The following is a 21703-nucleotide window of genomic DNA, read 5'->3' as shown; positions in this document are numbered from 1 at the left end:
TGTACACCTCCAGCTCTGGGTAATCAAGCACTGGATAGTAGATTTGGAAGCATATTTGGAACCTGGCAGTTTCAACTTACTGTGTAACGGGGCTATTTTATTTAGCTCTCTGTGCCTCAATTTCCTAACCCACTAAATGGGGATAAAAATCTTGTCAACAAATTCGGAGGACTTGGCAATATTTTGTATAGAGCACACATAATAGACAGTAACTTTCTGCCCCACCCCACTTTGCCTTTTTGTATTCTTTGGGACACTTGACCTAGTTAATTAGCCCACTGGTTCCTTACTATAGCCTAATTGGGTTAAGAAAAACTTCCTTTTATCAATACTGCCTTGTAGGCTCCTGTTCTGAGATTTACTCTCCCTTAACATGTTATCCTGGATACAAACATTATGGACTTCATTGTTCTATGTAGTTGTGTATTCATGCTGTGAACTGACTGTGTGGGTGGGTGGTGATTGGGGGTTGAACTAAGGGTGGTGGGAGAATAGACAAGAAACAACATTGTTTATATCTCCTTAACCAGGCATCCTTCCTGCCTCGTGCCATCTATCCCTCCTCCACATGGAGATGACTGGCTTTGACCTTTCCTCCATTTGATTATTTCTAAAAATGTAAAAAGATTATTTGTCATCATGATTTTGTAGACCATGGCTTCTCAAACTTTAATACACATAAGAATCACGAGGGATCTTGTAGGAATGAAGATTCCAAATCAGTAGGAGTTGGGGATCAGGGTGAGGGGCGTGTGGGGGGGAGCGGAGAGCTTTCATCTCACCCAAGGCCCAGGAGATGTGGATGCTGCTGATCCACAAACCACACTTGAGGAGCCAACATCTACATGTTGCATCAAGGCAATGGAAACTAGTCATATTAAACACACGGAGGAAAACAACTAAAAACTCAGTTGTCAATGTTACGGGTGCATTATGGTTATAGAGAGAATCCATTTGCTTATTCGTGCATTCGAGTTTTTTGCTGTTGTTGCTGTTATTTTTACCTTCTTTTTGCTTAAATACTAGTTCAGATTCTCACTCTTGATCTCACCCTATTTACCATCGGTAAAAGGTTTATTCTCCTTTACATCCCTCACACACACACACACACACCTCTACCTTTACTTCCTACAAATTTTAAGAAATACTTATACATATCCTGGAAAGCAAACAAAATGGAACAAGCACGTATTTCAGAAGGTTTTCAACATTGATCTCCTCTCTCTGCACACATCAGTAACAAGTATGTGAAAAACGCTGTGAGCGTCAGGGTGGCCCTATCATTTCCAGCCCTGATCTTGAGACAGATGGGCTGGGTCTGAATCCTGGTTCTCGAGCATGTTAGCCTTAAGCTATGGTCTAACATTTCTGTACATCAGTTTCCTCATCTGCAAAATGAGGCTTATGATAGTTTTTCTCTCAGGACGGTTGTGAGGATAAATTGAATTAAGGTAAGTAAAGAGCTCAGAATAGTACTTCACATGCAGGAAACACCGTATGAGCAGAAGATATTCCATAACACATTATGTAATTCTTAATGGTATGGAATAGTTTGACTTTAAGAAGTGAGCATATGCCTTGTGAGCTGTGTTTATGAAAACCAGCATTTTGGGGATCACTCAACCACTCCAGTACGTGTTGTCTTTGAATAATTATATGCCATGGATCCTGGGTTTTTTTGTGTGTGTGTTTGAATGTGAGTTTGTGATTTTACTCAATATTTTAATATTTTAATTTGCCAACCAAATTTTTATGTTTTGCTTATAGTAATACGTGTATTTATGAGCCAGTAGTTTCAGTATACTCTAATCTAAGTAAAATTATATTTCACAAGCTCTTGGTGGAGAAAATCAATATGTTATATGTTTAAAAGTTTCTTAATACCAAATAACTTGAGAGGTATATAATATAGTGGTAAAGAGTATGGGCTTTGCATTCACATCTATATACGAGTCTTGGTTCTACTATTTACAAGCCGGGTGATCTTGGCAGAGTCACTTTAATTTATTTTAATTTCCCAAACTTGTATAATCATAATACCCACCTGATAAGATTGTTGTGAGGTGTAAGGGAGATAATATAAATTAAGTCCTCAGCATAGTGACAGTCCTATAGTCATTTCTTAACCCATGAAATAATAAGAGCAACAATAATAAATAAGTTTGGGGATCAGGAATCTAGGGAAGGACCAAATCTGAAAGCCAATGTAGGCACATTTATTATCAATGGAAGAATCCCTAGCATCATAAGAAAAAGTCATATATTTTCCCCTACTTCAGCCTACTTCAACCATCTTTCTGTCTCTTTTCAGTCACTGAAGTAGGGAAATTGGATGTCCCAATTTGCCCAACACTGTCGTATTTTATGCCTGTTGCCCCAGCACAATTGTGAATAACACAGTCTTTTGCTCCCCAAAATGTACCAGTTAGACATATAAACGTCATCGTCACTTACCTGAAGCTACCATCTAAGTTGACCTTGTGCCTCATTAAGATGCACTTTCAGATGATAAAAAATATGACCATTTTTTTCAAGTATTACAAGTCCCAAACTTCCCTAAAAATAGAATTGATATTCCACAAATATATTTTCCTTGCAACGAGCCTCAATGTATCTTTTCTACTTCTGTCCTCAAGACAATTATTTGAGATCATTTGACTTCCCCCAGGTGAAGACTGTTGGATATGAAGAATTACATGTGTGAAGAAGCAAGATGGGAAGGAGAGAATCCAGAGTAGACAACGTGGGTGGGCCCGGAATCAGTGCCAAGGGGAGAGGGGTGACTAAAGATATGGTTAGGCGAGTACTTCCACTGTGGATCCATTTTCCAGCATTGCTTCTCATTTTTACCTTTATTTCCCCTTGTCTCTGTTAATTGCATTATGATTATTACACGTTGCAGCAGGCACGGGGGTAAAAAACATAGCATCGAAATTAAACAGCCTCCATTCACCTTCGGGCTGCAACACATACTAGCTGTGTAACTTTGGGCAGGTTACTTAACTTCTTTGTGCATTTCTTCCTGTGGTAAAATGGGACTACCAGCTTACCTCATGGGACTGATACCGAGATTAGATGAGGTGATGTGTGTAAAAGTCCTAGGCAGTGCTTGGTACCTAGTCAGTGCTTTTAACTTCCATCTTACTTCAGGACTGTTTTAATGATTCTACCCTGATTCTAGTTTTAGGTCAAATGAACTGATCTCTCTTCTAAGCAATAGTATTGTTATTACTATCTTTTTCTTTTGTTTCATCCTACCAAAATTTTTTATGCTAATGTGTTGTCTCATTGAATTTTCATCCTTCAATGTTTACTTTACACATATGACTAACAATAGCTCAAAAAGCATGTGCACCATAAAAGTGAAAGATGAGCTTTGGGTTTAATTGTAGGAAAAATGAGAGTAACCAAGTGATAGAATAAAAATCCTTTAATAGGTACTATTTTTTAAAGGGAGTGGTATTTCTATCACTATTACATACTGTCTTCAATCACTATTCTAAACTGTGTTAGACTGATATTATATATACATATTTTGGTGGCAGAAGAAGAAACGAGATGGGCCATTCAAAATTGGTGGTTTAGAAATAATCACATATCATGGATAGAATAATGTCCCTGTTTCCCAAGGAGAAGGGTATGAGGAAATAATTGTTTTGAAATGTGAGATTCAAATAAGATGGCTGATTTAAATTGTATAAAGCATAATTAGCACCACTGACATAAATTATAGGTAAAAGACCTGCTGGGTCATGCACGTGTCCTTTTAACCAGGTACCATGGAGACAGGTACCATAGAAACAGGTAAATCTTATAGTTTACTTTTTAAAGCCATTAAACTTACTATGCAATTGCTTTAGCTATGTTTTCACATATAAATCTGTAGGAAAACTATGAGGTAATAATCTAGATAATGCAAAAATTTAAAGTCACACTTCTTTTTCTCTTCAGAGAGAATATGAGTCTTATTTGACTTCAGAGAGAATATGAGTCTTATTTGACTTGGGCAATTGTCTCAGTTCCTCAGGGGAAAAAAAAATCTATAAAAGTATGTTGCCAACATGTTAAAATCAGGTACTTTCTGTTGATTTGTCTTTAGGGTGTGGAATGATAAAAGAGGCTCAAAATAAATAAATCACAGTAGTTAACGTGTCCCGTTCCCTCTTTCAAGCCTTATCTAAGGTAGAAAGTGCCCTCCAAACATTCAAAAAGCCATACTTTTCTCCTATAGAAATATAAGATGGCAAGTATTGAACACAGAAAAAAAAAAAAAATCCAAGATCAAAAGTGCTTCCTGGATAATCAAAAAGGGATAAAAGAAAATTGAGTATCTTTCTATAATGTTAAGTATTAAATTTAATTCCTTGAAAATAAGACTACCCACCAGATTTGTGGTGGAACCACAAGATCGTTTGTGGAACCACCAGATAGTTTAATTAGCTAATGCATCTGATTCTCTAAAAAGCATTTGCCACAAAGAGAAATTGTTTTGTGTTTTCTCAGTGTTCCCATTTGGCTAGTTTTTCTATTTTACTGCAGGACCATTGTCATAATTTCAGAACAGTTCTGAGATTCCTTCTGATTCTACTTTTTGACCAATTGAATCAAAGGGTTCATCTAGGGACGCCTGGGTGGCTCAGTCGGTTAAGCGGCTGCCTTCGGCCCAGGTCATGATCCCAGGGTCCTGGGGTCGAGTCCCATATCGGGCTCCTTGCTCAGTAGGGAACCTGCTTCTCCCTCTCTCTGCCTCTGCTTGTGCTCTGTCAAATAAATAAAATCTTTAAAAAAAAAAAAAAAGGGTTCATCTATACCATAGTAGTCAAGTGCCTGGTGTTTCTGGGCCTCTGCTCACTGTGCCATCGTGGAGGGATTTAGTCTGAGGGGTCTGAAGGTTACCACCAAAGAGCTCTTAGAATCAGTCTCCTACACCACAGCTGTTGCCTCAATCTCAAGAACGGGTTCTATACACCATAGGTTTACGTTTGTCCTGTCAGAAGTCTTTTGAGAACTTAGTGCAGGTCAATCTATTTTGAGGGCTGTGGCCTTACTTTTGCATATATATATATATGAAGATATATATATTCTCTCTCTGTAGATATAGACATATAGATATATATAGATAGAGAATATATATATCTTCATTCAAAGATATGTATATATCATTCATTTATATATGTGTATAATGAAGTTGTAGCAACAGCATCCACATTAGGATGGGTTCTATTTCCCATTCCCAGCCCCTCTTTATACATGCTTTAGTCCTGTAATGATTTATTCCTATTACAGAAAAGCAGTGCACAGAAACTGTAGCCATTGCTGGGAAGCAAGCTGGCCAAGGGTCACTGCATCCTTTCCTTTAAAATACCTGCTTTGTTTGCATTGAAAAAAAAAAATAATAATAACCCCACTCAGAGCTCCTTTGTTTGGAAAGCCTGCTTGCTTTATATATGCCCTCTAACCTATTTAAGGAGGGACTTGTTCCTTTGTTTAAGGTCCAATGGGATTTCCCCTGGGTGAAGTTTAATGGGATTAAGCCTTGGAAAGGTTGTGAGAAGATTTCATCAGCAGCCTTCAATTTCTGCCCCAGAAAAGGTTATACAAAGAATAAAGGTATATCCTTTTGTTAAAACACTCACCTGCATGTCCCCACAGAAGACCGGCTATGGGTTGTGAACTAAATCCAATTTTGTCCCGTCCCCATCACCAAAACGGGGCTTTGAGGTCTGAGTCTCAGGACTGCTTGGACTAGGATTTCTACTTTCTGGAAAAGAATGAAAGAAAGCGGCATAGGGAATACTTAGTTTTCTGAGTGTTGCACTTGATAGGAAAGAAAAGGTGTATGAAATCACTGGACCCACATCTATCTCTTCTTAGTACAGTGAAATGTTTGTCCTTTTTAGACCTAAAGAAGAGAAGCAGTCAATCATTCCATTAGGAAAGCTTTCCTAATTGTCCAAGAAAAAGTCTGTTCCTGTCTTTGCCTCTAGTGCATTGCTAATGTTACTCTCTACAGCTTTTCCAGATAATTATCTCTAAGACGATATCCGTTCCATTGATCTCTAGCTTGACAGACAGCAGAATGAAGTTGTTCTTTTACTATTGTCTCAAAACCCACCAAAATGAAGAAAAGGGGACCAAAAAAGAAAAGAGATTCCATCTTCAATGAAGCTAGGAAGTGGGTACAACCACTTATCAGAGAATTATAAGAATAGCTTCCAAATACTATAGGACAATACCAAGGGCAGACACAGACGTAGAGTTCTGGCAATGTCTCAGCCCCATGGCAGGCATCGTTCGTTGTCTACTGGATAGCCATTCCTTCCACCCACTTCCTCCCTATGCATGCCCCTGCCCCTGGCTTTATTCTTTGCCAACAGACCTTGGGTTTTGTGTAAGTATGGGGTGGCCATGAACTTCAGAGGTTAATTATAGTTAGTCTTGACACATCGTCATAATTTGTCAGTGTCTAGTTTGAGATGGAGAAGTGACACAATTCTAGAAAACAGACATGACAGTGTGCTTCTGGGAAACTTTTGTTCACTTTGAAAAGGAACACAGATAAGTAGAGAGGTGAGGCCTTTTACTGACTCTGAATATTATTATATTAGAAATATAGCAACTGTCTTTGGACCCTGAAGGCAGCCAGCCTGAGGGGAAAGCAAGCATGCAGAATTTGGCAGTCAGAAAAGATGCAAAGGATCTGAGCCCTTAGTAATTTCTCTGTTCTACTAAAACCCCCCCTGCCACTGCCTATCCACAGATTCTTCTTATGTGAGATAATGTATGTCCTAGGGGTTTAAATTCTCTGACTCGCAGCTGACATAATCCTAACCGATATAGCTTGGTCCTTAAAAGTAGGGCATACCTCTAATGGACCCACTACTCCCCTATTATAATGACAAACTCTGGGGGTGAGGACATTATAGGGAAGCATCCCTCAGCTCTGCTCCATCAAAGGGAGACATTGTGGGGGAAAAGCTGGATATAAACAATCTATTCAGAGCTAGCATTAACAATAAGCAAATGTAAGATTTATGGTTTGGTTTTTTTGGGGGGGGATTATGGTTTTATATTAGAATATAAAAATAGCAATATAATGAACTCTGAAAGGTGGAGAATAGTGGAAAGTAATATAATTAGGTTAAATTTCTAATCTCATAACAACCAAAATCAGGAGATGGAGAGGAAAAGAAAAGTGGGAGAAAATATGAGCATTCCAGTTTATTCAGTGTTTAAAGGGAACGGTCAATATGCACGCTGTAAAACTGAAAAAAATGAGAAACATTAAGATTATTGTTAAAATCTATAAACACCAACTCTACAAGATCTAACAATGGAGTATGTACCCTCCAAGCCACTGGTTGGGAAACACACCCAAAACAAAACACAGATATCATATATAAAAAAATGGTAACTTAGAAAGCGGTAACAACAAATCAAAACAACAAGGACTAAGAACAAACATACCTGTCATGTCAGTAAATATAAATAAGATGAACTCACTGTTAAAAAAAAGATACTCTCTGATTGGAGGAAAGCCTCTTGAACTCAGGGTGCCGTCTAGGTGTAAGTGGGAAGAATCCCCTTCCATTGTGTTTTCAGCTATATCTTTTCATTTATTCTCGAAAGCAGCATTGCTTGTACTTAGAATCTCACAAAATGTTTCATGAAATCATTTTGTTCAGCTTAAGGCTCTAACCCTTTCTGTTGACAATCAAGACTCCACTTCAAGCTGGTACAGAGAGATGCTGCGCCATCCTTCTCTATTGCTTTGACTTGCCCTATCTTCTCCTGGTGCCAATACAAAAATTCCTTTCTCTTTCTTCACTCCTTCAAAGAAAAGTCTCCAGTCACATCAAGCCATATGTTACCAACCGGCCATCTTATTCAAAAACATAAAGACTTAGTTTTTAAAACCGGGAAGAAAGGATACCCTGTCACACTAGCATAAAAATTCTTGTGAATTAATTCAACAGCAACGTGCCAGGCAATGAACCAGTTGCTGACACTACAAAGAAAGCTACATAAGTCATGTTGAGGCTGCATGTCAGAGGCCAGGAGATTTACAGTTAGGTTCAAAGAGTAAAAAACGTATACCGTGAGTATAAAAATGGATGCCACTGCATTCAAATGGCCACATCAGCTTTAAAGTCTCAACAGACTTGAGTGGGAAAATTCATTAAAATAAGACACACTTCTAAAGAATGAAGCAGGTTTACTGATTATGAGAAATATTTAAAAGCTCAGTGTGTATATGTTCAAACTGGTAAATCATGATGGGCAGGTCAAACTCAGTGTCAGTTTAAAAGAATGGGTTCTCCACCTCAGTGAAAGCCATCTGGATGATGCAATCAGAGGTTGAGTATGTTGCAATTTGTTAGCAATACTAGTTAAAGTGTAGATGTTTGAGAATGATTTACAGAATAAAAACCAGAACAGGTTCAAGGCTACCTATATAACATTACTCTCACTTGTATTTTGATATGCCTTACTGAGCTTTAATAAAAGAGATTTAAGTATAATTACTCCTTAGAGAATCCCAAATAAATCTGTGTAGCCATGGGAATATGTCTAAACCGTTGGTTTAGACACGGATGGTAGGAAAACAACCTAAAAACAGGATTTACAAAGGCACTGAAACCAAATGATATCGGGGTATTAGAGGGATAAACCAAAACACTGCCCTGAGAATCCTTGGATTTTCCTGGGAAATCTAAAGTAACTATGAATTTTCTTTTAAAGAAAATAAACACCTGGGAAAACTACCAAGAACAATGTGCAAATCCTCTTCCTTCATTTGTCCAAGTAACTGACTGGCCCACCCCAAGAGGCATAAAATCTGTGGAATTTTTGTTCCCTAGGAGGTGGAGTACAAAACCCTAAATAAGCTAGGACTGCCGTCTTTCGTAACCAACTATGATTTTATTGATTTTCATCTGTTACCCAAGTCTTGTTAAGAGAGATGAGAGGTTTGCCAAAGCAAATAGAAAGACGCATATACTGCCATCTGAGTTTTATGTTATGTAGGCTACGCCTATTGATGGAATTTAAAATTGGAGGTTGCCAGGAAACCAGAAGGAAAGTTCAGAGTGATGTATGTTCTCAGAGAACAAATAATACTTCTTTCTCTAATTTCTACCTTTTTTCCCCCATAGAAATTTATCCATATTTTGATGATAAAATACAGCACATGATGTATTTATCAATGCAAATGGCGATTTTAGTATTATGGGTTATCGCTAAATATGATCAGTCCTCGATCTATGCTTTTTTTCTCCCCTATAAATTCCAGTGAAATAGTTCAGGTTTTATTAAACTAAAGTTTTCCTTTCAGGATTTATGTAGAAAATAGTCAAGGCTGTTTTTAAGTTAAAATCATTTAACATTTCATTATAAAATCTAAATTTCTATAGATGATAAAGCTGAATCTTTTTTTACTATTCTTTAGTACTTCATAGAAGATTAAGAGGTCATATTTATAGGAAATCTCTATAAATCAGTCTTAACTGGTGATCATCCAGCTTCACTTCTGTTATTTCCATAACATTTACTCATGTATTTACTATACAATATGAATCATATTTTCATATTAAGAATCTCAGATATTTTAAAACATTGATCATGATTCCCCCCTGACATTTTCTTTCCTAGTCTAAATATCTACAGCACCTAAACTTTCCTCGATTTTAAAAAATCTGGATGCTCTTCTATTTCTCAGTTTTAGGCATATCTTATCCCTGGGTCCTGAGAATATTTTTTTTTTCTAGAAGAAATGAAAAACAATTTCAAAATTGAAACTTTAAATTAGGTTCAAATATCATGGCAGAAATATGTGGGAGAAAGCCTGACACTGAATTTGTAAAAATACTTGTAATAACAATAATTTAACACTGTGGTGTGTCAGGGACTTTGCCAAATGCTAAGCAAGGATTGGTTCACGTACTGGTCACACTGATACCATGGATAGGTGATAGTGTTAGCTTTGCTATACAGAGGAGGAAGAGTCTGCCTCAAAGAATATGACTAAAAGGATATATGTGAAAATACTTGCAAAACTTCAGTCTCTATGTAAGAGACATATTTTTTATTAAACTTCACTCTGTAAGTATAATAGGCCCATGCTTACCATATAGGTAGAAATAGAGAATATAAGGTTATTTTAGCAATAAAAATACATAATCCATAAATCTGTTGAGAAATTACTTGGTTCCAGACACTTGCTGGGAATGCAAAGGTGAAAAGACCCCATCTCTGTCATCAAAGTGCTTAGAGATGAATGGGGAAAGACTCCAAACACAGATCATTGCCACGGCCTAGGAACTGTGATCGAGGTACTCACAGTCTCGTGAGGTAACAGAGAGGCCCCTAAGCCAAACAAGGAATCTGAGAGACTTCGAAGGAGATGGAAGAGCTGGAGGTGGACAGGGTACTCCAGGAAAAAAGGGCACCATGAAAAGGGAGGGCCCTGAGGCCAGAATCAGGGTGTCCTGTGGGAAACAGCTGCTTAACAAAATCACGCAGGGGAAGGGGGGATGGGGGGAGGTGAGGAGAGTGAAAATGTAGGGAGAGCTCATGCTTTATTCTGGACAGGCTAAGGAACTATGGAAATGTTTTCATCCAGAAAGGTTTATTGGTAGCTTTGTATTTTCAGGCTTTATTTTAGGCAAGTCCTTAACTATCTGAAGCCTCAGTTTTCTTTTTTGCAAAATTCGACAGGGGAAGGGTGGAGTAGATACCTTCTGGTTCAAAGATTTAGAAAATCAATTAAAGCAGAATTTTTTTTTTTTTTTTTTTTTTTTTGCCCTTCTGTAGTTGGCCATAAAGCTTAAAACCAGAGAGAGCTCAGGGCCCTGGGTGGCTCAGCTGGTTAAGTGACTCTTGATTTCAGCTCAGGTCATGACCTCAGGAGTCCTGAGTCGGGCTCATGCTGAGCATGGAGCCTGCTTAAGATTTCTCTCTTTCTGTCCCTCTGCCCCTCCGCCTCATAAGCTTGCTTGCTCTCTCAAAAACAAACAAACAAAAAACCCAGCCAGAGCTTAAGGTCTTTAAATGAGACTGTAATTCCATTGTCCCATGCTCCTTAATTGGAAATCCTGTGTAAACCAAGGGTGACTTCCAGCATGCTCTGGGCATGTGCGTGGTTATGTTGGGGAGGGGAAACAGTGGGCGGGTAGGAGAGCTGGAGTTAACTGTTGAAAGAGAAGCCATATATATCAGTAATGTTAGTGGACTTTCAGAGAAAATTACTCCTAATGATAAAAGATTTAATAATCCACGAGTATTGCTATCATTACTGGCTTAGGAAAATGGCTAGATGTTCTTGAAATATATTTTTATGCAGTCCCTTTGATTCCAGAATATTTTTCCTTGCTCAAACAGCATCAGAAAATAATCGATCATCTGCCTCCCTCTGTGGAATTTATATACAGACCAACATTCTTGGATTGTTTCTCTTTTCTTCTGGCCGCAGCTTGACAAGCTGAAGAACAGCCATAAATATTCATCTTCAAATACACCTTTGTCCTTCAGGGCAAATTTTCAATGAAGTCCTGAAAGTTATTAATGCTTCAACCAAGCCTCCTTTACCTTAAAAAATGTATGTTCAAAAACACCAAAGAATGTGTTTCTCCCTTTCTCCCCACTCCCTCTGTTAGACACACATGCACACACACAGCCCTCCCCAAGGACACCCTGGACCTCCCTTCCCCACCTCTACTACCTGACCTTCTTTTAAAGTATAATGTAGTGGTTTATAATATTGGTAAGAAATACCTCGTGGCATGAATTGATGTCCTTTATAAACCAATCAAAATCACTTTAAATCAAGTGTGAATTGTCTGGACCACAGCCCCAAACCTGCTCATTTTGCCCCTTTTGTTTAGTATCCATTATTGTGAGATTTTCCAGTGAGTTTATTGCATTGTAATAGCAGCTGCCTATCCTTATCATAGGTTGGCTTGTGTAACGTCAAAGAAATGACTTATGTACTTTGAGGGGAAAATGCCATTTTTGCTGAAATTGGCAATGAAAACACTTATCCTCTGTTCTGCCCCTCTCTATTTGAATATATTCCAGCTTATAAATGTATGTGATGGATTTAATAGAGATACAAGCCACATATGCACCGTCTCATTGAAACAGTATGCATCTGCCTATTATCTATAGCTCCTAATTTTATCTGCAGAACCAGATGTGAAATCCGGAGTGCTCATGATTGAAGTACATTCTTACATGTACCTTTGTTAGGGAGGCACTGTGATGTTCAGAAATCACAAAGGAAGAAAGAATAAAACATGGTATAATCCATGCACAGATTGTCTTCTGCTAGGTTTCAGTACGCGCACAGCCTATCTGTTTGCATCAGAACAATGGCTGTCCGGTTATGAACTCGGTATACAAATTATCAGCCATCCCGGGTCTGCATTTGATCCACAGCCTTCCACTTTCAGGCACTGAGCGCAGTGGGTGCCAAGTAGTATCAATCACTCTATTTTTGCCCTGTCCCTGGTAAGAGATGGCATTTGTTTTCCTGATTCAGAAGATAAGCCAGACATACTGGGAAAAAAATGCAAATGTGAAAAAAAAAAAAGAAAAAAAAACCACCCAAGCCTTGTTGAAAAATTTTTGAACTAAAAATGCATCATGTTAAATATCTTTTATAAAGTGGAATTACAGTGAAACTTTAATTATCTGAAATAAATGGGAAAAGGATGACCACAAATAATAGAGAATCAAAAAGAAATTTAAATTTCACTCTAAAGCCAAGTGTGTCATTTTTTATAGGTAGCTGATTTAATTGCCAGATTGTTTCCTCAGGCAGAGCAACCCCTTTGCTCTTGCTCACATGAAGACCTTCTTTTTGTTCAGTGCAATCAGGTCTATTCCACGGATCTCTTCAGGCTGGAAACAGGTTTCTATTAAGAAATTAAATACTGCATTTTCCATTTTCATACGTAAATTGAAATCTGCAAATAGCTTCCGTGGTTTATTTTTTTCTTTTAAAGAAACCAATTTTTTTCAACAGATATTGAGCCCAACAACTTTGTCTATAGCCTTTTCTAGGCTGGAAATTATTCGTAAGCAATCTGAGTGACACCACATCAATTTCCCAAACAAAAAGCTCACATGGTATGTATGTGATGAGGGCCTGTGAACTTGTGACACCAGAATTCAACCCCTGACATTCAGAAGCAGCATCTGAAAACATCATTTACAGAAAAGTCTCTCTAAGGCTTTTGTGACCACTGAGTGGCCGCAGAACATGAGCCATCTGCCCTTTCCAACCAGAGTGCACCGCAAACAACCTACCTACAAAGAATCATGCTAAGGTAGCTCCAGAAGAGTTGTACAATACATCTCCCCAGCTCAGACAAAAGCCACAGATTTCAAGGAGCAAAAAATTCCAATGGAATGAAATGTGAGTAAGGAGATGCTTTTTCAAAATTGGACCAGCACTGGACATGAGTGGAGACAGAATTCCTGGCCAAGTCAGTCCCAAGGCCAGCCCAGCTGCAAGGCAAGGGGAGATAGACTCTGTCACTTAATGGGTAGCGTGGCATGCTCCTGTGGAAAAAAGGAACGGATAGAGGCCATCTTTGGAGACTATTCACCACCAGGGTTAAACAGGGCAATCTCAGCAGAAACCCACTTTGCTCCTACTTTTTAAAGGAGCTACAAGCAATGGGTGGAAGCACATGGGTGGTCAAACAGCGTCACCAGATTTTCTTAAAAAGGCTTTGTGCCACTTGCCTCAGACTAGTTTGAGGAGGTAAGTTGGGGAAAGTTTTTCTAGCTCAGTTATGAGTCACCTAAACACAAACGACAAACAAACAAACAAACCAGTCTTCCATTCAGGATTTTGAACCTGGTATGTGCCAAGGAAGATTCATTCATTTGATGTTTATCCAGTGTTGTCTGGGGACTCTATGAAGCTGCATGCGCATCTAGCTACAGTCAGGCTTCCCACTGCCTTCTCTTCCCCTCCCTCATTTGCTTTTCAGCGTATGATACGTAGTTTCAGCCCTATTGCTCAACTTCTTACAGAAAACTTTCCTGAAATTCATTAGCATGTCTGACTGTCTCACAACAGAAAACTAAGATGACCAAATAGTCCAGTAAATAAAGAAAGAAAAGTGTCTCACATTTGTATTTCCTGCCACATAGAGTCTCAGTTTGCTATTTCTGGTGACCACAAAACCTCTCAAAAAGAACCCAAAAAACAAAAAACAAAATACTGGTAATCTGTACTTGATATGTCCACTTCGTCTCATATTTGCTCTTCAGTTAACTATGACCAAAGCCCATCCTTAATCCTTGACCAAATTTGCCATCTCTGAGATTATCAATGATCTTGTTGCCAAATCCTGTCACTACTTTTCAGTGCTTAATCTTACATGACCTTTCTCTTGCATTAGATGTTGTTGAGATTTTCTTTCTTCCAGCTCCACAATTTTTGGCTTTTAATATAGCATTCTCTTTGGACCTCTTTCTGTCTCTTTACTCACCCCTTCTCAGTTTCATTCACTGATTTCTGTATATTCTAATCACTCCTTCTATACTGGTGGTCCCTCATTATTGTGTCTTTCTTCCTCTTCTCACTTTCTCCAATTAACTAAACTATTATTAAATATTATTAAATGTCTACTAGATGTGTCCACCAGGATATAAGCATGGCATGAGCTCTCAACATATGCAGTCTTTTCCTCCTCTGTAAATTCTTTATCATATTTAATAGCCCTGCTTTCTAGCTGGCCCCTGAAGTTATCTTGACATTATCCCTCTCTCCATCAAATCCCATTTCAAGTTTAAGCACTATCAATTGTAATTTTTCTCTTCATCTTCAGTAACATTTCCTGGCTTAGGTACCTGCAATCCCTCATCTGAACCATAGAAGAAGCTACTAATTGTTTTTAAATTGCAATTGCATCACAAATCACATCCTATCCCTCTTTAAACAATGACAAGCTTGTCATTGCCAAAGTCTCAAAAACCCTGTGACTTTCTGTGGTCAACAAGCTTGTCCTTGACTTGGTCCTTAACAATCTGTCTCTCCCAAGGTCTTCATCTTCTAACTCATGCTCTAAGTTGCAGTCATACAAAATGACTTATTGGCTAAAGATACTGTGTGGTCTTAACTTGTACCACTCGCTTTTGGTACGTTGGTTCCAATTGATTCATGGGTTCCAGATCTCAGTTCAGGTGTCATATGGTCCCTTCAATTTAAGTCCAAGTTTACCACATACTAGCTGGGTGCTCTTGGGAGAGAGATTTAACTTTTCCAATTCTTACTGTCCTCACCCATAAAACAGTCATAATATAAAACCTACTTCAGATAATTATAAATATTAAGTGAGTTAATATCTCTAAAGTGGTTTCACAGTGCTGGACAGATAGTAAGCACTAGTAAATATAATGTTTTTCCAATATTAAGTGCGGACATATGCAAAGGGATTTGATTCAACCACCAGCAGAAGAAAATGTTTTTGGTGGAAATCACATATACTGGGTTGTAGGCGAAGACTTGTAGACATGTGGCATTTGTTTATGTCATGGGGCAATGAGAGGAAACAGTTCATCAGTTATCCTTCTGAGCTGTAGAGAAATTAGGTTGATGTCTACTGCTCTTTTGCTCCAATTTGTTATTCTCTCTAATGGGTGAAATGGAGCATGATGGTAGCTTTAGGGGCTGAAGAGCCCAGTCAAGTATATATTTTACCACTTGGACACTGAAATCAATCAGAAAGCCTGCAAGATTGACTTTAGGCATTTAAGGCATTCTGGAGTGGAGTAGTATCCAGTCCACTGTACAAGACAGGCCTCATTGTCAGTTGGATAATACATTTTTCTCCAAGTTTTCTTCTCTCACTCCCAGTTAGTGTCAAGTATTTCTGATTAAAATTTAACAGCTGCCATAGTTCATGCCCATTTATTTACTGCTGAAACTGATACTGCTGCTTACAATGGGTATTATGTGGTATTTTAGCCAGTTTGTTCCAGATACACTTTATTGTTTTAAGTTTGTTTATTGGCCAATTGCTTTATGACGATTTTTAGTATTCTTTACAATAACCATCTGTAGCTAGCATGAATTTGAAGTTTTCCATTCCAAATACACCCCAGTGACTATCAAGTAAGGAATATAGGATTTTGTTCTAAGCTGACTAGTCAGGCAGTTAAACCTAAAGTTAAACTCTAAAATATAAAGTTTATAACTTTAACATTTAAACAAAAACATCCTATTAATCTATTGGTTTTTTTTTTTTTTCTTATACAAACATTTGTTGGCAGTATTCAAAGCTTTTCAGAAAATTACTTCCATTTCCTGGCTTTATCTTTACATGAATTTTTATATAGCTTAATGGATTCTAAGTGTATACAAGTAATAGATAAGGTGTTATAAAATTGATACTTATAATGCTAAGTTTATAGAAACTTGGATATTGCCAAGGTATGTGGTGTCTAGCCAGTATTTATTTTCAAAACAGAAGAGTATTAAGAAAAGAGTAAGATAAATATTATAATGTGAATTAGTGTTTAGAAAATTTGAGAATATGAGAAGTTAAGATCACAGAGGCAAAGTAAAATTGGATAGTTAAGAAGTTATATCTATGCTATTATAGACCTATAAAATATTGGCATGTGAAATTGCAACTATTTCAAATTGAGGTCATGTTATTTTCCCCACTTTTCCATAATAAAACAGACTTGTTTTCATAATTACTCAAGGCAAGCACTCAGAAGAATCAGAAATATTGTGAAATCATTCTTAATCAATAGACTCCTAGGCATTGTTAAACTCATTACCAAACGCTATCTGTAGTCGCAGTTCCAAATAGTGAATCACTGTGTAAGAGTTCTAATCAAATAGCCTGGGTAGTGATCCCATCTCATTTTTTAGAGAAGAAACACTAAACACATTATTTAACTTTTAAGCCACAGTTTTCTCATTTCTAAAGTTAGGGATAATTAGTGCCTTGTCGCATACTGATGTAAAATGCATATGTATATGTAAAAAGCATATGTATGGTACAGAGTAAGTAACTTTCATAGATGTTAATGATTCACTTTATTAATAATTTGAGCTTAGATACTTTTAATATATAGGACATATTTTACATATTTCATATGACTAAGTTTTACATATATAATTTATGTCTCTATATTTTACATTGGTTTATTGTAGGCAGCACATATTTGGGTCTTGTTTTTTAATCGAACTGACAATCTTTATCTTTTAACTGATGTATTTAGACCATTCACAGTTAAAGTGATTATTGATATAATTATATTAGTATCTAACTTCTTCCTAGCTATGTTTCTTTGTTCCATTTGTACTATATTTCTTTTTTCTTTTCTTTTTGTCTTTTCTTAGGCTAAGTACTTTTTTTTTTTTAAGATTTTATTTGTTTATTTGACAGAGAGAGAGAGCACAAGCAGGGGGAGCTACAGAGGAGAGGGAGAGAGAGAAGCAGGCTCCCCGCTGAGCCAAAAGCAGATGCCCAACCTACTGAGCCCAGGCTAAGAATGTTTTATTACATTTTATCTCTACTGACTCATTAATTATACATCTCTAAAAAATGTTTTTAGTGATTACTCTGGGACTTACAGTATGCATTTCAAATTAATCTGAGTTTACCTTCAAATAATAGTACACTCTTTTACACGTAGTACAAGGCCATTACAATAATATATTCCTAATTCTTCCCACCCATCCTTTGTGCTATTATTATCATAGGCTTTACCTTCACATATGCCATATGTATTAATGTTATCTCTTAGCTCATTTACAAATAGGAAATAAATTTTACCTATTTTCATTCATTCCAGTTCCTGTTCGCTTTATCTTTTGTGTTAAGGTCCAAGTTTCTGACTATATCGTATTTCTTCTACCTGAAGAATTTCCATTAGAGTATGTCTGGCAATGAATTCTCTTAGTTTTTGTTTGAGAATTAAAAAACAATGTCTAATTCACTTCTTTTTACTAGGTCTAGAATTCTGGATTGACAGATCCCTCCCCCACACACCACCCTGTAATATTTATATATGTCACTACATTTTCTTTCTGCTTGAACAGTTTCTGATGAGAAGTCTGATTTAATTATTGCACTCTTTCCTCGGTGGATAGATTTTTTTTTTCTTCTTCTTCTGGCTAATGTCAATATTTTCTCTCTGTCTTTGATTTTCTGAAGTTTGAATACCATATGCCTAGGGATGTGTGTGTGTGTGTGTGTGTGTGTGTTTGGTATTTTTCCTGCTTGGTGTTCTGTGAGCTTCTTGGATCTATGGTTTCCTGTTTGTCACTAATTTTGTAAAATTCTCTGCCATAACTTCTCTTCTTCTCTTCTCTTCTCTTCTCTTCTCTTCTCTTCTCTTCTCTTCTCTTCTCTTCTCTTCTCCTCTCCTCTCCTCTCCTCTCCTCTCCTCTCCTCTCCTCTCCTCTTCTCTTCTCTTCTCTTCTCTTCTCTTCTCTCTCCTCCCCTCCACTTCCCTCTCCTCTCCTCTTTTCTCTTCTTTTAAGTAGGGTCCATGCTCAGTGTAGAGTTCAATATGGGGCTTGAACTTACCACCCTGAGATCAAGACCTGAGCTGAGATCAAAGTTGACGCTTTAACTAACTGAGCCACCCAGGCACCACATTTGCCATTATTTCTTCAGCACCCATTTTCTTTCTCTTCTCCTGCTTGTGTATATGCTACCATGTTTGAAATTGTCCCACACTGTTGGGTGCTCTGTTTGGATTTTTGTTTTGTTTTTTGGGGGGTGTTTTTTGTTCATTTTTTAATTTTCTTTGTGTTTTAGTTTGGTTTTATCATCAATTTCACAGAATCTTTCCTTGGTTGTGTTCAGTTTATTGATGAGCCTGTTAGAGGCCTTCATATCTGTTACTGATTTTTTTTTCCTCTAGTATTTGCATTTGATTCTTTCTTATAGTTTCATCTCTCTGCTGAATGACTCATCTGATGTTGCATGTTGTCTACTTTGTTTTATTAGAGCCAATAACATTAATTGTAATTACTGAAAATTTTCTGTCTGATTGGTCCAACATCTGTGTCTTAGCCTGTCTGATCCTAATAATTGTTTTGCCTCTTCTGTGAGTGTGTGTGTGTGTGTGTGTATTTTCTTTTCATATGCCTTAGAATTTTTTGTTGAAAGCTAGGGCTCTGTTCTTGGATCTGGCCAATGTCCTTCACAAGTGCTCTGCTTCTCCAGCTGCAGAACTGGACCTTTCATGTGTTTTGCCATAGCAGAAATATGGATACCCAAATGGTATCCTTCCCATAGGAGGGATGCTGCTTCTTTTTTTTTTTCTTCCCTCGTCCTTTCCCCCAGATGCAGTGGATTTCTACCTGTACCCTAAGGTGATGGTTTTCATTGCCTCTCATCCTGTAGTGGAGATAGAGGAGATGGGCTTGGGCAGTTAGGGCACTGACTACTGTTCCCTTTCTCAAGTCAGCACCATGGAAAAAAGCTTTCTCAGAAATGCTTCCAAATCTTTTTGACAAGTGCTGCCAGTAAGAATGTGTCCCTGTATCTTTAACTTCCAGAGGCTTTACATCCTCACACTAGCCTACACTCAGCCTCTAACAATTTCTGAAAACATTTTAGCTATATCTTATTCCATTTTATGTAGAGTCGAGCAGAGTCTGTCACAGGTAAGTAAATGTTGAAGTACTATTTATCTTTGTAGGCATCTGTCTCTCTCTATATTTGAGGCTTTTTGTTTGCCCTGAAACCTCAATTCTTTGATGGATCCAGCTTTTTTTCTTGTTGCAAGGGTGAGAATGATACTCTTTACAGCTCTCTACATCTCCAAACTGAAACCAGAAGTCTTTTAATCATTAATTTGGTAACAATGTAGAAGCAAATAAGTGAAAGCTTCTATGAAGCAGGTATTATTATTATTTTACTTATATTAAAATGGGAGTCATTTGAATATGTTAAATGAGTCAGTAATTATAGGAGCAATGAAGAAATATCAAGACATATTTTGGTAATTTTTTTCAGTTGCATCAGAAAAAAATAATTGGAATTTATTATCTTTGTGAATTTTGTATTTAATTGTTAAAAATTAAAATTAAAATTAAAAAACTGACACAAATCAATTAATGTCAATCATTCAATTACCCCATTAATAGAATGAAATAAAAGAATCATATATTCATCTCGATAGATGCAGAATAGGCATTTGACAAAATTTAATATCAATTCATGTTAAAAACACTTAATAAATTAGGCATAAAAGGAACATATTCAAAATAATAAAGAGTATATATTGACAAGCCCACAGCTAACATCATACTCAATGGTGCTGAAAGCTTTTGCTCTAAGATCATGAACAAGAAAAGTGTGGCCATTCTCACCACTCCTATTCAGCATAGTACTGGAAGTCCTAGCTAGAGCAATCAGGCAAGAAAAAGAAATAAAAGGCTTTCTAATTAGAAAGGAAGAAGCAAAACTGTCTCTATTTGCAGATGACATGATTCCATATATAAAAAATCCTAAAGACTCAGCCAAAAAACTGTTAAAACTAATTAACGAATTGAGTAAAGTTGCAGGATACAGAATTAACATGTAAAAATCAGTTGTGTTTTTATACACTAACAATTTTTTGGAAAAGAAATAAAGAAATCAATCCTGTTTACAACAGCATCAAAAACAATAAAATATTTATAGGATTAATTTAGCAAGGGAGGTAAAAGATCTCTACTCTGAAAACTACAAGACATTGATGAAAGAAATTGAAGAAAACATAATAAATGGAAAGGTATCCTCTGTTTACAGATTGGAAAACTTAATATTGTTAAAAGGTCAACACCACCAAAAGTCATCTATAGATTCAATGAAATCCCTATCAAGATTTCAAAGGCATTTTTTACAGAAATAGACAAAACATTCCTAAAATTTGTATGTAACCACCAAAGACCCCAAATGACCAAAGAAAATCTGAGGAAAAAGAACAAAGCAGGAGACACAACACTTTCTGACTTCAGGTTATACTATAAAGCTATAGTCATTAAAACAGTATGGTACTGGCATAAAAACAAATAGACCAATAGATGAGAGTAGTGAGCCCAGAAATAAATCCAAGCATATACTGTCAACTAATATGTAACAAGGGAGCCAAGAATACTCAATGGAGAAAAGATAGTGTCTTCAATAAATGGTACTCGGAAAACTGGATATTCCCATATAAAAGAATGAAATGACCCCTATCTTACACCATTCACAAAAGTTAATTCAAAATGGATTAAAGCCTTAAATGTAAGAAGACCTGAAATCATGAAACTCCTAGAAAAAAACATTGGGGAAATCTTCTTGACATGGGTCTTGGTAACTATTATTTTGGAAATCACACCTAAAGCACAAGCAACAAAACAAACAGACAAACAAAAACAAGTGGGACTACCTCAAACCAAAAAGTTTCTGCACAACAAAATAAGCCATCAATAAAATAAAAAGAAAACCTATATCTGATAAAGGGTTAATATCTCAAATATTTATAGAACTCAAATAACCCAATAGCCTCAAACCAAATAATCCAATTAAAAATGAGCAAAATACCTAAGTAGACATTTTTCCAAAGAAAATACATAAATGGTCCACAGATACATGAAAAGATGTTCAACATCACTAGTCCTTAAGGAAGTTCAAATTAAAGCCACAATGAGATATCACATCATGCCTGTTAGAATGGCCATCATTAA

The sequence above is a fragment of the Mirounga angustirostris genome, unplaced genomic scaffold (genome assembly GCF_029215605.1).
Source record: "Mirounga angustirostris isolate CCGP_5_RB_7025 unplaced genomic scaffold, mMirAng1.0.hap1 SCAF_3, whole genome shotgun sequence".
NCBI lineage: Eukaryota > Metazoa > Chordata > Mammalia > Carnivora > Phocidae > Mirounga > Mirounga angustirostris.
Note: the sequence above shows the minus strand (reverse complement) of the source record.